Raw genomic sequence first — 14963 nt, 5'->3', positions numbered from 1 at the left:
TTTAGTGAAGAGGATCCTTCTAGGGGATTATAGATTCAACTTTCATTGCAGTAATGAAATCTAGAAACAACCAAAACACCTTTATAAATAAAGGCACCAGGTGGTCGTAATGAGGTTTAAGCACGTTGGGTTTATCTAAACTATAAGTCCACGGTAAAAACACAATTAGGACAATTTTGGAAATAATTGAGTAATCATACCTTCTTTGTATAATTACCGATGTAAAATACAACTTTGCAACCCTGTAGCTATAAATCATGCTGTATTATCAATGTTCAAACACTGACTCGTGTAAACTTACCTCATCCGGAAGCAGGGTGAGATCAAATGCCAGTCAATTTAGCTGCTATTAAGAACTCATTTACTCTATAAGATGTCATGAAAGATGTCTGAAGAAGCGCACGCATACCTAATGAGGTCTTCCTCGGCCTCGTTTGAAGTTTTAAGGTGCATAAAGTGTTTCACCGACCTTGTACCTTTATTGAGTCTCTTAATATTTTTAGTTTTGAGGCAATTTTATTGCAAACAATCTGTAATTCCAACAGTCAATACGTAACAATTTAGGGTTTTAAAAACATTACAACATAAAACAAAAATCGTGACTTTTATTCATTGGTTCACATTCCTGTCAATATTTCTGAATCTGTGATCGACCATGTGGTCCCTTTACCGATAGTCTTCCCATCATATACCTACTAAAACTTATATGGTACTGAATGTACTGATAGAACGAAGTAGAAGTATAGAGGATAAGATTAGGCTTCCGGTGTATAGAAGTAACATACATATTGTGGAATAATTTCTATATTTTCGTAACATGCAAACTAAATTCAGACATGAGTGGGTACCACGAAAATTAACGGCATCCAATAACGTTTTTAAGCATCCGCATGAACAAAACTGAATCTGGGGTGGATTAATGTTTGTTTCAACATGTTTGTGTTTTTACGGAAGCACTGAAAGGACCTCCTGAAATAAAATTTACCTTGAGCGCACAAGTTAATATCTCGAGCGCTCAAGTTAGTTATCTTGAGCGTTCAAGATAGTTATGTTGAGCGCTCAAGTTAGCATCTTGAGCTCACAAGTTAGTTATCGTGAGTGCTCAAATTCAGGTTTAGCGCCAGATGCCATTACTAGAACGTGCATTTGCTTGAGTGCTGGTTAAAATGGACACTCATATCCTTTCTTGAGGACCTTGGTATACCAATAGAAGACACCAAACGAATAAAGAGCAATAAGGTATGTAAAACATGTTCCTAACACATTATGCAATGCAAACGATGCAAAGTCGGAGTTGACTACGTGATTGTGATGATACTATCTAAAAGTACGCAAAATTGTTATAGAGAAGGTTACTGTTCATCGTGTTTATGCTCCTCAATACTAACCCTCCACAATACTAACCCTCCACAATACTAACCTCCACAATACTAACCCTCCACAATACTAACCCTCCACTATACTTTTATTCTTTGTAACTGATTTTGCTTCGTTTTGCTTCATTGCATAAAGCAGGCCCAGATAAGTGTAATGTCATAATAATGATGAACACATTAGCTGGGACATTGCTGAATGCGACGTAATACAAAACTCACTCATTTACCCTTACGACGTTTTGCAAGTAGGAGTTATTTCCCGTTGAATATTGAGTAAACATGCAAATGATAAACATGGCCATGGGGATGAATTCAATTCCCCGTAGATGTCCAGTAGCATTCATGCAGCTCTAACTTATAGTGTCTATATTTCACTTTTGCTCAAGTAGTTTCGAGTATGTTCAGAACTGTTTTTAGTAGTTTTGCAACGTTACAACCTCCTCCTCCAGCGAATTCCCAATGAAATTGAACTGAATAGTGATCTCCCCTTTTCCCCCAAAACGATCGCATTATCAATTGTCGACCATCGTACGTCCCCAAAGTTGCGGTAAAGCACTCATAAGGGCACACATGTTGATAACAATAGTGGTTTTTTAGTCTTGATAGGTGTGTTTTTGTGTGTTTTCAGATTGACTGTGCTTCTTCTGCTTGACGACTAGGGATTATCTGAATATTTGCCACTTTACATAGATAGGCTTGCTGCGAGGAACTTCTCTCGTAGACTTGGAGAACGATCCTCTGAGAAAACAAAAAGGAAAGAATACCTTAGGAACCTTAGGGCCAAAATGCACAGACCTTCACCGCCAAACAGTGACGAAGATGGACCGTCGACATTAATTAAGTGGTCCGGAAATAAGAATGCAAGCAAATGTAGCCGACGTATAGAACTAGGATGATTAAACTTTGACACAATACAAACAGGTACGGACCAAAAGAGGAGGTAGCATCAGCCATCTAAAAGTTGACAAAACTATTACCATAGGAGACATTCTTTCCCAAGGAAAACAGATGTTTTTCCCAGACAGTTGTTCAAGTAGAGGTTATATTGTCCAGTTTTGCTTTGAAATGAGAGATTTCAAACAAGAACTGTGGCTACTATGTACGAACTGGCGATCCATACCGTCAGGATTTTGAAACCTGAAAGGAAAAATTAATGTACAAAAGTTCACTTACAATTTTTTTTTCAGTATTTAATTCATCTCATAAAAGTTGTTTAGTGAAGAGGATCCTTCTAGGGGATTAGATTCAACTTTCATTGCAATAATGAAATCTTAGAATGCTTAGATGCTACATGAGCACAAAGATCAAGGAATCGCCTGATAAAATGTCGGATGATGGAGAGTTACCGGATGCTTCCAGTATTGTTATGTCAATGCCAAACACATCTACTACCGAAAAGCGTCAAGATGACAAAAAGGTGTCAGTTGCATCCACGATAACAATTTCCCAACCCATGACATATACAGCACCAGACTAAGATGACGAAGAGCTCCCAGATCTGCCAAACATTGCTACCTCACAACAGAATACATCTACAGAACAATACCAGAATATTGCTGCTACTAAGATGATTGTCAATACTGAGACCAGTACCAGTGTGAATATCATGATCACAGAGCAAACTGGCAATGAAATTCTGGATCTTACAGCAGATGCAAATGTTCTTTCTAACAGTGTTACTGATCCTGAGACGCAAGTCCAACCAGTTTCAGGAAAATCAGATATTGACTTGGATGTCACTCTTCCATATGTTACTCTTACGATACACAGAGGACATTGCCTACAAGAAATGGTGCATTATTTTAAGGATCCAACACTTGTCTTCACAGAAACTGCCTGAACGATGGTACTTCCTAATGGAACAGAGGAACATGGTCATGGCGATGGAGTGTTCAGGGATTGTCTCACATAGTTTTGGAATGAATTTTACGAGGAAATGAAAAGAAGATCCCGTCTATTCGCCATGACTTCCAACAGGAAGAGTGGATGTCCGTTGGACGTATCACCTACAAAGGATGGATCCAAGCAAGCTACTTTCCAATTGTGTTAGCACGCATTGTTGTTGAAACAGCAATGTTTGGCAATTATGCAGCTGATCTTATCAACTCCTTTCTTGACACTCTGTCGACAGATGGTAAAACAACTCTGCAACAAGCCATGGACAATTTTCCGGATGACTTGGAGGATCTTGTTGACATTCTTGATGATCACAAATGCAGAGTGTATCCCACAAAAGAAAATCGTAAAAAAAAACTCGTACATGAGGTAGCCCACAATGAGTTGGTCCAGAAACCTGCTTACATTATAGAGAGTTGGTCACAGGTATAAAGAGGCCTTGAAAAGGTTCTGAGCCCCAAAGACTTGCAGAAGTTGTATGGCGATATGGAGCCCACAAATAGGAAGGTGTGTAAACTCTTGAAAGTCACCTGATGTCATGTCAGAATCTGAAAGGGTAACCATGAACTATTTTCAACGGTTTGTACGTGAAACTAGTGCAACTACACTGAAGTATTTTCTGAGGTTCACCACAGGTTCAGATCTGATGTTTCGAGCACCCAAATTAATCGAGGCAGTCTTCTTCAAAGCCTCTGACCTTCGGACATCTCCCATGGCACACACCTGCGGCCAAGTTTTGAAACTTCCATCAGAATATGAGAGATATGCAACTTTCCGGTCAGAATTCAACAATCTGCTGTCAAGTGGGGTGTGGATTATGGACATTGTATAAACAGTTCATGCTTACTGATGGCTGCTTTCCTCAGTACATTATATCTATGCCAGCTACCTTGAAAAGAGTTCAAGAATATGCTGAAAATTTTTCTGTTTACTAAGTAACATATCATTTGAACACTGGTGCATGCTCATCTGCTACTTCTCGGTTTCAACAGTTTCATACTTGACTTACGTGAACCATTTTCCTTTTTTTCAAGTGCTATGTTCACCTGCTTTCAAGGATTGTTTATCAGTTCTTTTGTTGACGTGAAAGAAGCATTATTTTGTGACCTCTTTCTTTCTTGGCAAAAACGAACCAACGATTAGCATTGCTGGTGATTTAGAGAGTTTATGCCTCGATTTAATCATTAATATTTACAGCAGATTGCTTATAATTAAACATTTAACAAGAAATGGCTTCGTGTATTGGATACTACATTTAAATGTAAAACATGTCCACAACTGACACAAATTGCTACTGCACAAAATTGAACGGATGTTCAATTCACTTTTGGTTTCTTATTCATTGAACATGTTCTTGAAGTGCCTACATTATTACAGTTAATGCTGTGACTCAAATGTCTTGAGTCTTGAAGTGACACAGACTGCAGGAGTTTCATCACATCACAGTTCTCTAAGAATGTGTTCCCTTAGCTCCAAGTACAGATTGGAAACAGTGAATGTGTCATTGGGGAGCTCCAGATCGTTGTCCTCCATATATATTTTGCAACAAATGTTAACATCTTCGTGACAAGGTGGGACATCATTCATCAATGTGCATTTGGTGGCACAGACGTCAAGTCGCTGAGGGTCTATCTGACATTGGTAATCCCTTGTATCATAAACCTCTAGAAGGGAAAACATCACTGAAGGTCGACTGCCAGCAGAATTCATTGTTGATCATATGCGATAGGCATTCCAAACCTTCTGTTTGTCCACTAGATCTTCCTGTATAATATACCCAAAGACAAATTATAGCCACGTTGAAACATATTGGCGTCATGTGCGTAGATGAGTCCATGAAGATGAAAATGTCATTTATGTGATGAAACTATCATCTAAGTACTCTTAAAAAAGCACTAAATAGGTAGATCATACTATCATATAGGCAGAAAATATATTTATGTCGTTGGAAAATATACTGAAAGGCAACATATCTTTATCGCTTTGGAATTGAGAATTCTCTGTATAGTTTTCACCATATCTGTGTGGACTATAGTTTCATTCACACAAATGATAAATGTTACGAGTGTATATTTTCTGTATATTTTGTTATTAATTGAGTAATAATTGTTATTGGGTCACAACGTTTAGTGTTTTAAATAATAGTTATGATGGGTCACATTTCGTTTTAATAGCTGGTCAACACTTTAAAGGGGCACTGATGCGGAGCAATTTCCGTGGACTGGTGTAAACTTTTGTTATTGTTTTTCTCCCGTGAGTACCCGGATGATATCCCAGAATTCGTGACTGGTTCGTGACCTCTGCTGCGCATTCCGTAAGCGCAATTGATAGTTTAATTATAGACAGATCAACCTAGGTGAAGTCATTTTTACTTCATAACAAATGTATGATGAAAACAAATGAAACACTTTGAAGGTTAATCATCTGCCAGTGGTAGAAATGGTAAAAAAACTTTTAGGACGGAAAAATAACGAAGCCAATGTACATCTCTATATTAAACCCTAATTAGTTTATTGTCATATTTGTATGATTCTGAAAATTAATAAAAGAACACACGATCTGCTTATACTCATAGTAAATTTCTAACATAACAGCAACATTTATACATTGTGTAGATTGCCAATGTGGATCCTATTTCACACACATACGCGATCTAGTGTGTGTTTTCTGTCATACAGATTCTGCTGAATGCTACAACAAATAAATTAAAACAAAATGCAAATAATGAATGTAAAACAGACTAATTTTATAGCAACAATGTCAGGCTACTACCTTGTTCAGGAACGTATATGTATCCATCAATATCCACGTAAAAGAAATCGTATTCCATTCATCTGCAGTTGGTAAATAATCCTGCTCTGTGTCGCGTGTCTTACACAACTGTCTAAAGCAACACATCGTTTCACGTCATTCGTTGGTGAAAACCTGATAAACCTCTCACTGGTCACCCAAGATAGCACACCTGGCAACTAATTGTATGATGTCCGCTATTCTAAGTAATTTAGTTAACCAATAAAGAGCAATCACTCAATCAACGCAAGGGTGGTTAATTCTTTGAAGGGAGGATGTTGTTTTTACAATCGCACTTTACGACAGGGTGTAGTCATCTACACACACTGCCTTTTGACAAAAGTAATTAATCAATCAGTGTGTTATCGGTTAATCTTTTGATCGATGTTTGTTTTTGTAACTCAGCTGATAAACCCTCTTGCATCACTTACATGCACATATTACATAACATACAATAAATGTGCCGTTACAGACCTTAATTTATAATGTTGAGTATTTACTCCAGACAGGAGAAATGCCAAATGGGAACCTTTGTTGAGTAACCTGAGTGGTGTTACTACTTATTATACCTGTTATGAATTCATTAATTGACCATCCAGAGAATGATGACAAATAACACGTGTAGGTTTACACCATCAAACGCGAGTTACAGCAAGGAAGATGTAATCTCTGTGTCGCATGCAGCCTGAAAACACTTATGGGCCGAAAGTGTTTTGAGGATACTAACGGAATTTCGTTACATAAGTAATACATACAGGCATTTGCTGTGTACTTGGGTAAATAGGTGAAATAAGGTTTTTTTTATTTACGTAAGAAAATCTTCAGATTTCTCTACCAAAGGCAAAGTCATCGTTTATTGTTTACAAATTCAAATAAATCAACTATGTGTTTTTATTATCATAAATAATAAACCATTGTAGCTACCATAGCTACCAAAATTTACGTATGATAGTTGCTATCACAGCTGAACCAACACTCAAAATTACCTAAATATAAAGTTTTGCAATCTTCCGTACTGAAACAAATGGCTTGCTACGTGCCTGTAGACATCATATTTTCATGTAACATGATTGAATATCGAGGTTAAAAACAGAGAAATAGGATAAAATTGACTAACTATACCATCCAAGCATCATATTTTCATGTAACATGATTAAATATCGAGGTTAAAGACAGAAATAGGATCAAATTGAGTAACTATACCATCCAAGCATCCGAAAAAAACTACACTGCTGGGATATTTTGTTACGATCAGACAAGGAATACCATGGATATTTTTAAATAATGGCATATGATAGGCATCCTGACTCTTTTGGGTGAAGAAATTCTGCTAATATGGACAGGAGCCCAGTTCCTTTGTCCGTCACGGTTGAAGGAGCGGGCGCTGACCAATTTGCAGTTTGGTTCCGTAATTAGACCGTTGGCGAGAAACACTATTCGCTCCGCATCAGTGCCCCTTTAAGGATTCTTGTTTTCTGGAATTTATCTGCTCCTAGTTTTCTATGTGTTTACTTCCGGGAGACTTATTCGAGGGCATTCTACAGTGTTGACAATGTCCATAAGTGCCCGAACTTTCAGGAAATGACTGAGAATATATAAAAGGCTGGTTGCTATATTGAGGGCGACACACATTCACATAACTGGAGGATATACTGCCAACGCTTGATCATCAAAACCTGTCAACACCTGAATTTACATTATCTGCTGTCAGACCGATCGCTGTATTTACATTCTGCATAATTGATAATCTCTGGTACTGAGACTTTGGTGAGTTTGCAATATTATATCTTGTGACCCATTGCCTTAGATTTTGTCTCATTTGTATTGAATTTTGTAATGAGCATTGCGAAATTGACTTGTGACTTTGAATACCTTGCCCTCGTTGCATAATAATAAGTAATTTGATCGTTTATGACTTGTCTTTGTACTGTTTTGCTGGTTCACAGGGGATTTCTTACATTGTTGTCACATAAATTTTTAACCATAACATACACATAATTACACATGCGTGGATGCATACATTAAATATCCATGCAATGGCACATTCACTTGACAATTTACAGAACAAAGTACATTATAAGTATGTATATTCTATGTCCTGAGGTCTTTGATGTGGCTTTAAACGTAAAATGTAAAATTGTAAGTAAAAACTTCCATGAAACATATCCGCTTACCTACAAGGATTCCTGATGTATTATCTTAATAAGATGCTGGAAGCAAAATTGTATCAGACTCTTGTCCAACAAATCTCCTGAAAAGTAACCATCTGATTTCATGTCATGAAATAATGACATCCAAAACTGAATGGACTGACGTCTAAGCATCCCCAACCAGCACTCTATTCTCTGGTTTTGTTGACTAGTTCCTCGTAGGTTACACGGAAACTGATGGGGATGAGTTTCGCTTAAGAGCTCTTGCATATTCACTACTTTGGTATTTTCGGTACCCATGTCGGTGCGTATACACATGGACCTTCCTTGTAATATGCTCTGACATAATATCCGGCTATGATACATGGGTCACTGTTGGTCTTTGCAGCTTCTAGCCATATCTGTTTGCGCAAAGATCTGTCCATGCATCCACTGATACAAATTCCATAAGGGGACAGTTTGTCATATGAGTCCATATGCCACAGGAAGTTAGGCCCCTTTGAAGAATAAACACGTCGATGAAGAAGGTGTTTTGATCAAAATTCAACACCTTCTGGGTCCAACACCCTAAGCAACAACAGTACAGTGTCCTGTTTCATGATTAAACCGCCCTCAATGCATTTCTGATGCATCCAATGATAACCATGCCTTTGTCAGGATCGCTTATTCAGCAGTGTATATCAAGTTGAGTGTTCAACATATTAATTGTGCGCTCAACATAACTAACTTGTGCGCTCAACATAACTAACTTGTGCGCTCAACATAACTAACTTGTGCGCTCAAGATAAATATACTACCGACAAGAAATAAGGGAAGTAATGAAATATTAGCGAATTTGAAACTGCTTTAAATATCCACTAAATCAATTTTAGGTGTCAAGTTCAATATCTGGTGTGTCCACCATGTTGGGCAACACATTCACGGCACCTTGATGGCATGCTGTTAATCAATTTCTGGATGGTTGCCCGTGGTATTGCCCACCATTCCTCTTGGAGAGCTGCACCAAGCTGGGCCAAGTTGGCAGGTCCTGGGTCCCTGGCGTACACCCTTCGACCAAGAACGTCCTAGAGATGTTCAATTGGGGACAGGTCTGGGGACTTAGAGGGCCAGTCCAATGTCTGGATACCTTCTTGTCGGAGATAAGCGAAGACAATTCGGGCCCGATGTGGTCTGGCATTATCATCTTGGAATACAAAATTTCGGCCGATAACTCTAGCCAATGGAGCCACAACAGGACGCAATATTTGGTCAACGTATCGCTGACCAGTCATGGCTCCGTTAATGATGACCAAATCTGATCATCTGTCATGTGTAATCTCACCCCACACCATGACAGTACCACCTCCATATCGATCATGGTCAAGAATTGCTGCTCTGGCATATCGCTCCCTGCTCCGACGCCAACAACGTTTTCTGCCATCTGTGAATCGTAGGCAAAACCTTGACTCATCAGAGAACATGGTGTAAAGCCAGTGGCGCATAGCCCGTCCCTGATGCTGCCTAGCCCATGCCAATCTTTGGCGCTTATGGTGAGCTGAAAGGGTGACACCCTTAAAAGGCCGTCTTGCTTTCAGACGAGCTTGATAGAGTCGGTTTTTAACGGTTGAGGTTGAACTGCGTCCTCCAGTGAGTGTGCGGAATTCTCTATTGATGGCAGGGGCCGATTTAAACCTATCGCATAGAGCAATTAACGTAATGAGACGATCTAGTCGTGGTGTCGTTGATTTTGGTCTACCACGCCCAGGTCTCGTTGCAACCCCACCCGTTTGACGGTACTTATCCCACAGGCGTGAAATTACACTTTTTGATTTACCCATCTGCCGGGCAACTTCACATAATGATGTCTCCCCCCCCCCCCCCCCCCCCCCCCCCACCACCACCACCACCTCTATCATCCCCACAATTCTCCATTTTGTTGCTTCACCGAGATACTGCCTCGGAGGCATTTCTGTCAGTAAGTGTCAATCTGATTGCGACTTCTCCAGTACATTTACAGGAGTTAACTTCTGTATGGACGTGTAGCACCTGCTGGGCATGCATTATGCGAAATTCCATTGTCATTGGATGTTGCGTTTGGGAGATACGCCACGATAACGGACCCTGTCACAGTCAAAGTCATCTACATTCAATTTCTTGGTTCCCTTATTTTCTGTCGGTAGTATATAATTTGATGAGGTCCCTACAGCGCTTCCGTAGTCTCTTACATGCATCGAGAGTGGTTTCAGTACTTTGCAAGGCCCTGCCATACACGACTGAATACATATGAAGGTACACTACCGATCAAGGTTTGTAGGAAATTGTGTGACAGCGTATCCCAATATTCGACCAGTCGTTCCTTCATACCCTGAGTATTTCTAAGACCGTTTTGGTTTATTCTGTCCTTCATGTCTCCGCATATTCTCAGTAGCATTACGATTTGGGTTGTACCAGTCAAAAACTTGAATATTTCCGTGCTACAACCACTATCTTGTGTAGCCCGCAGTACGTTTTGAGGCGTTTTCATGATGGAGAATCCTATTATTTTCATAAAGTGTTCGTGCCGCTGAAAGGAGATGATCGTTTAAGATGACAATCGTTCCTTTGTCAAATTCCCAGTGAAAATATACAACAGAGCCACCGACTCCACGTGATGATATCCTACAACGTGTGAAATGTCGGGCAATGTTTTAGGCGTGGATAGACAGGTTACAAGGAAACAAGGTATATTTTGTTAACATCTTCACACAGCTGGGATAAAGCCAGACAAAAATTTCTTTGCTCTTTTTCATCCAGTTATAATAAGCAATTCTTTTCTAGGAGTATCATTAAAATAACACAGGACGTCCTCTTTTAATCATCTCATTTCTGATAGTCTCAGCGCTGTTCAATGTTCCCTTCTCACAATCTGACCAAGTCACCGGTGATCCATCAAGTGGAGTACTTTATTCTGTATTCTCACTCATGTAAAAACTACTGTTCAGTGAAAACACACATTATGTAATGAACTGCCCGTTGAATTTGACCTCTAAATATAAGCAATAATCTATACCTATGTATAAGCTGCCCAGATGTGTCGAACGTCATCATGCATTGTTAACGCCATGAAACTAGGTGTGTACACCCTAAATACTACACGTAGAGGTTAATTTCGGATCAGTCGCTCTCAACAGCCGAAAACAAGTTATTGCTCAATACCGTCGACGAGGTTGTTTATCTGGCGTGAGGGTGAACGTCAGCGTGTAATCTAACATACACGTTGCTTCCGATCCGATATTAACATGTCTTGCAAGTATGAGCGGCGTGTTGGGCGACATGGGTGAGACATTTACAAGATTAATCTTCACGCTGATATGAAGCTCCTCAAAATCCGGGGAAATGATACGCGATCCGATATTATTATCATATACCGAAGAATGAGCCGCAGATCCGAATTTACCCAAGCGCGCTCGGCTCGATCCGAAAGTTTCCCCTCGCTATGCTAAATAAAATGTTATGTGTATTTATTTATTATCTATCCAATGAATACAGCTATACATTTCGCTGCACCTTTAAACTGTTCAAGTATATATGACACTATCATACGCCTATGTGCTATCTGAAATGACAGTATGTACGACGTATCTCTCAACGTTCGTACATGTCCGATAAAGCCACCTGTTTTGCAGCGTTGCTCTAATACAGTTTATAATACATCATATATTTATATATAGATATGATGCAAACAAAAACTTAGACAACTGTATTTTAATGTTCAGGTACTGATATAATTTGTATATTATGAAAGGGTGTTTACTCTTAGCGAGTGAAAATCGAACTGTCAATGTTTATGTGCCTGTCGGTGCGTGCTTTACTGGGATGGGTAGACGAACGAAGTTGGCATATTGGTCATTTCGACGCTATCAAGAATTATTATTCTATGGTTTACCTGGCAACTGGAAAAGCTAACACACACGCACACGCAAATGCACACGCACGGACACACAACATAACTCACTCACTCAGAGACCACCAGACCACACCACAACTGGAACAACATCAAAATCTTAGGAAAGGAACCAGTCTGGCTACAAAATTCGCAAACTACTAGAGGCACACATCAAGAAGAATGAAAGCAGCGACCAACTGGTTATGTTACAACAACACACTACTGGCTTCCAATCTCCTATACCATACTCCTTATTAACTTCTGGCTTCCCATCAGTTTGTGTATATCAACCCCATTAATTGTATAAACAACTCATTTTCTTCTCATTTATTGTAACAACAATTCATTATACACACACTCCACAAATGTATTGCCCAGTACCATTCGACATTAGTATCTATGTCGAAACGTCGCACTCACTCAATAAAAGAAGGTGTATCTCCATAACTCATAGTAATCACTCATTCTTCATAACTCCCTCACACACATATACAAGAGTAGTAATCATTATTATGATTACATAGACAGTAAGAAAACTCCATGATTTTAATATACTGTCTCTAATATTTTCCGCACAAAATGTATGTTTCGTTTGTTTATTATTCCATGCGGATAAGAATAATCCGATGGATTATGAGCGCATTTCGCAACACACATTAAATTATCGTCGTAAAAGGTAAACGAAGAAAACACAATCCCGTTCTCTACAACAGTATATATATATATTCCAAACCCAGGTTGTCTGTTGGGAGTGTGTGTGTTATGTGTGTTTCTCAACGCAACTGTTTCGGATCCATGTATTGACGAGTAGCAGGCATGCTTGGTGTATGTGGAAACCGAGTCGCCAAGTCCTTCTACACACCAAGGCTAGTTAGTCCATACATACATATTATGTGCACGTTGCGAGAATGGCAGGAAAATGACGACAGCTTGCAAAGATTAATTAAATCTACGGCATTCACGCTCTGCGTCTATTTTCTTCGGATACTGTCGAAGATCCGACATTAACAAACTGGTGGTCAGCGTCAGGACTGGGATCCGAACCTATAGTAGTAAGCGTACTAATTAATAATAATCACCTCTTGCTGGGCATCGAACAAAACATGTTTGTGAAGTGAGAATTAGCAACTCTGTTCTGGTTTGTTTTCTGTTTGATTTTTTTTTTTGTGTACAAAATTCAGTTTACAATGAATTTATGCAACTCTATCTTGTAATATATATATATATATATATATATATATATATATATATATATATATATATATATATATATATATATATATATATATATATATATATATATATATTGTTTATTTATGGTCTGTAGAATTAGTATCACAAAGTATCTGTATATGCATATGAGTATGATCTGTGTATCCTTGCAACCCATTTTGGTCACAGATTGGTTAACCATTTCATGCATTTTCTACATGTCATTGTTCAAGGCCCCATGATAACCGGGGCGGTGGGGGTAGTCTAGTGGTTAAAGTGTTCCCTCATCATGCCGTAGACCCGGGTTTGATTCCTCGCATAGGTACAATACGCGAAGCCCATTTCTGGTGTCCTACGCCGTCTTATTGCTTGAATATTGGCAAAAGAGATGTAAAACCAACCTCACTCACTCATGATAACGATAATTGTCACACTTTATCACGTATGAGACCATTATACGATGTATCCAAAAAGGTCTGCTTGTCGGCAATGTATTTTGAGTGTTTCGAACTTTGTATATGATTGTTCGTTGTGATTTGGTTGGTCCAATAGATGACCAGGATGATTAGGACAACCAAGGAAGAGGTCAAATTCATTCATCAGGTCGAGCGAGTGTCTGTGTTCTGTTGCCCACAGGGTGTAAGCAGAGATTGGTAAGTTTCTTGTAGATCGCAAAGAGCTATTGATGTGTGTCTCCTTACATATATAGCACCATACCCATGTGTGTAAAGGTAACAATTGTATCGTTGATTATTTGGTTTGTTGGAGAGTGACTGTCGTTCCAGCTACTTTTTAGTTGGGTAAGCCTGTCCCACAGTCCAGCCGTACGAATTGAAGTCGACCAGAAATTAGTTCCATTTGCCACCGACACCTCATCATTTTCAGCAAACGCCCGATACAGTGTACATACTCGCTTGCATATGAAGTTTACAGTAAACCCTAGTCGCTAACACTGCCGGTCGCGTTAACTGGTCTGTTGTGCACATACGACACGGAGCTTTCTTAAATGCGGATCAAATCCATATTTCGGATCCCTTGCTATCGTGTCATTGCAACCCTTATCGAACCTCGTCACCGGCGTTCAGTTTAGCTAGCCCTCGGCGATACATCAGCTGCGTACAATTATTCCCGAGTAAACTAAAGTGACGTGGAGTAAGTTTCGGATCCAATGATCCGACCCAAAACAGTGCTTACAGCGATGGCGTGTTACGCGCTTGCCGTTTCCACAAAGTAAATTTTTCGACCTGCTCCTGTACCAAACAAAATACAATGCGAGAACCGGTCAGCTGGTTGTTATGAACGGGGTGTAACGACTTCCAATACGATCCGATGTTAGCATTCACGGACCGCCAAATCCGAACTCGAGGTCCATAATAGGGGCCCCCGTGAATCACATGCTTTTAAATCGGACACAATGTCCTAGCGAGTCAAACAAGACTAACGGTCAAATTTATGCACTGAATACTATTTCGAGAGGTATTACAAGCGTAATAAACTTGTAGATAATTTATCGGTGTCTCTGCACATTCATCCACACATCTTTTAGAACTCCAAGAAAAATGTAGTTTGGAGCAATTTGCTCAAGAGAACAAGAGATGAACAATTGAACTAAAAAAAAAAACAAGTCGAAAAAAA

This window comes from Haliotis asinina, chromosome 2 (genome assembly GCF_037392515.1).
Source record: "Haliotis asinina isolate JCU_RB_2024 chromosome 2, JCU_Hal_asi_v2, whole genome shotgun sequence".
NCBI lineage: Eukaryota > Metazoa > Mollusca > Gastropoda > Lepetellida > Haliotidae > Haliotis > Haliotis asinina.
Note: the sequence above shows the minus strand (reverse complement) of the source record.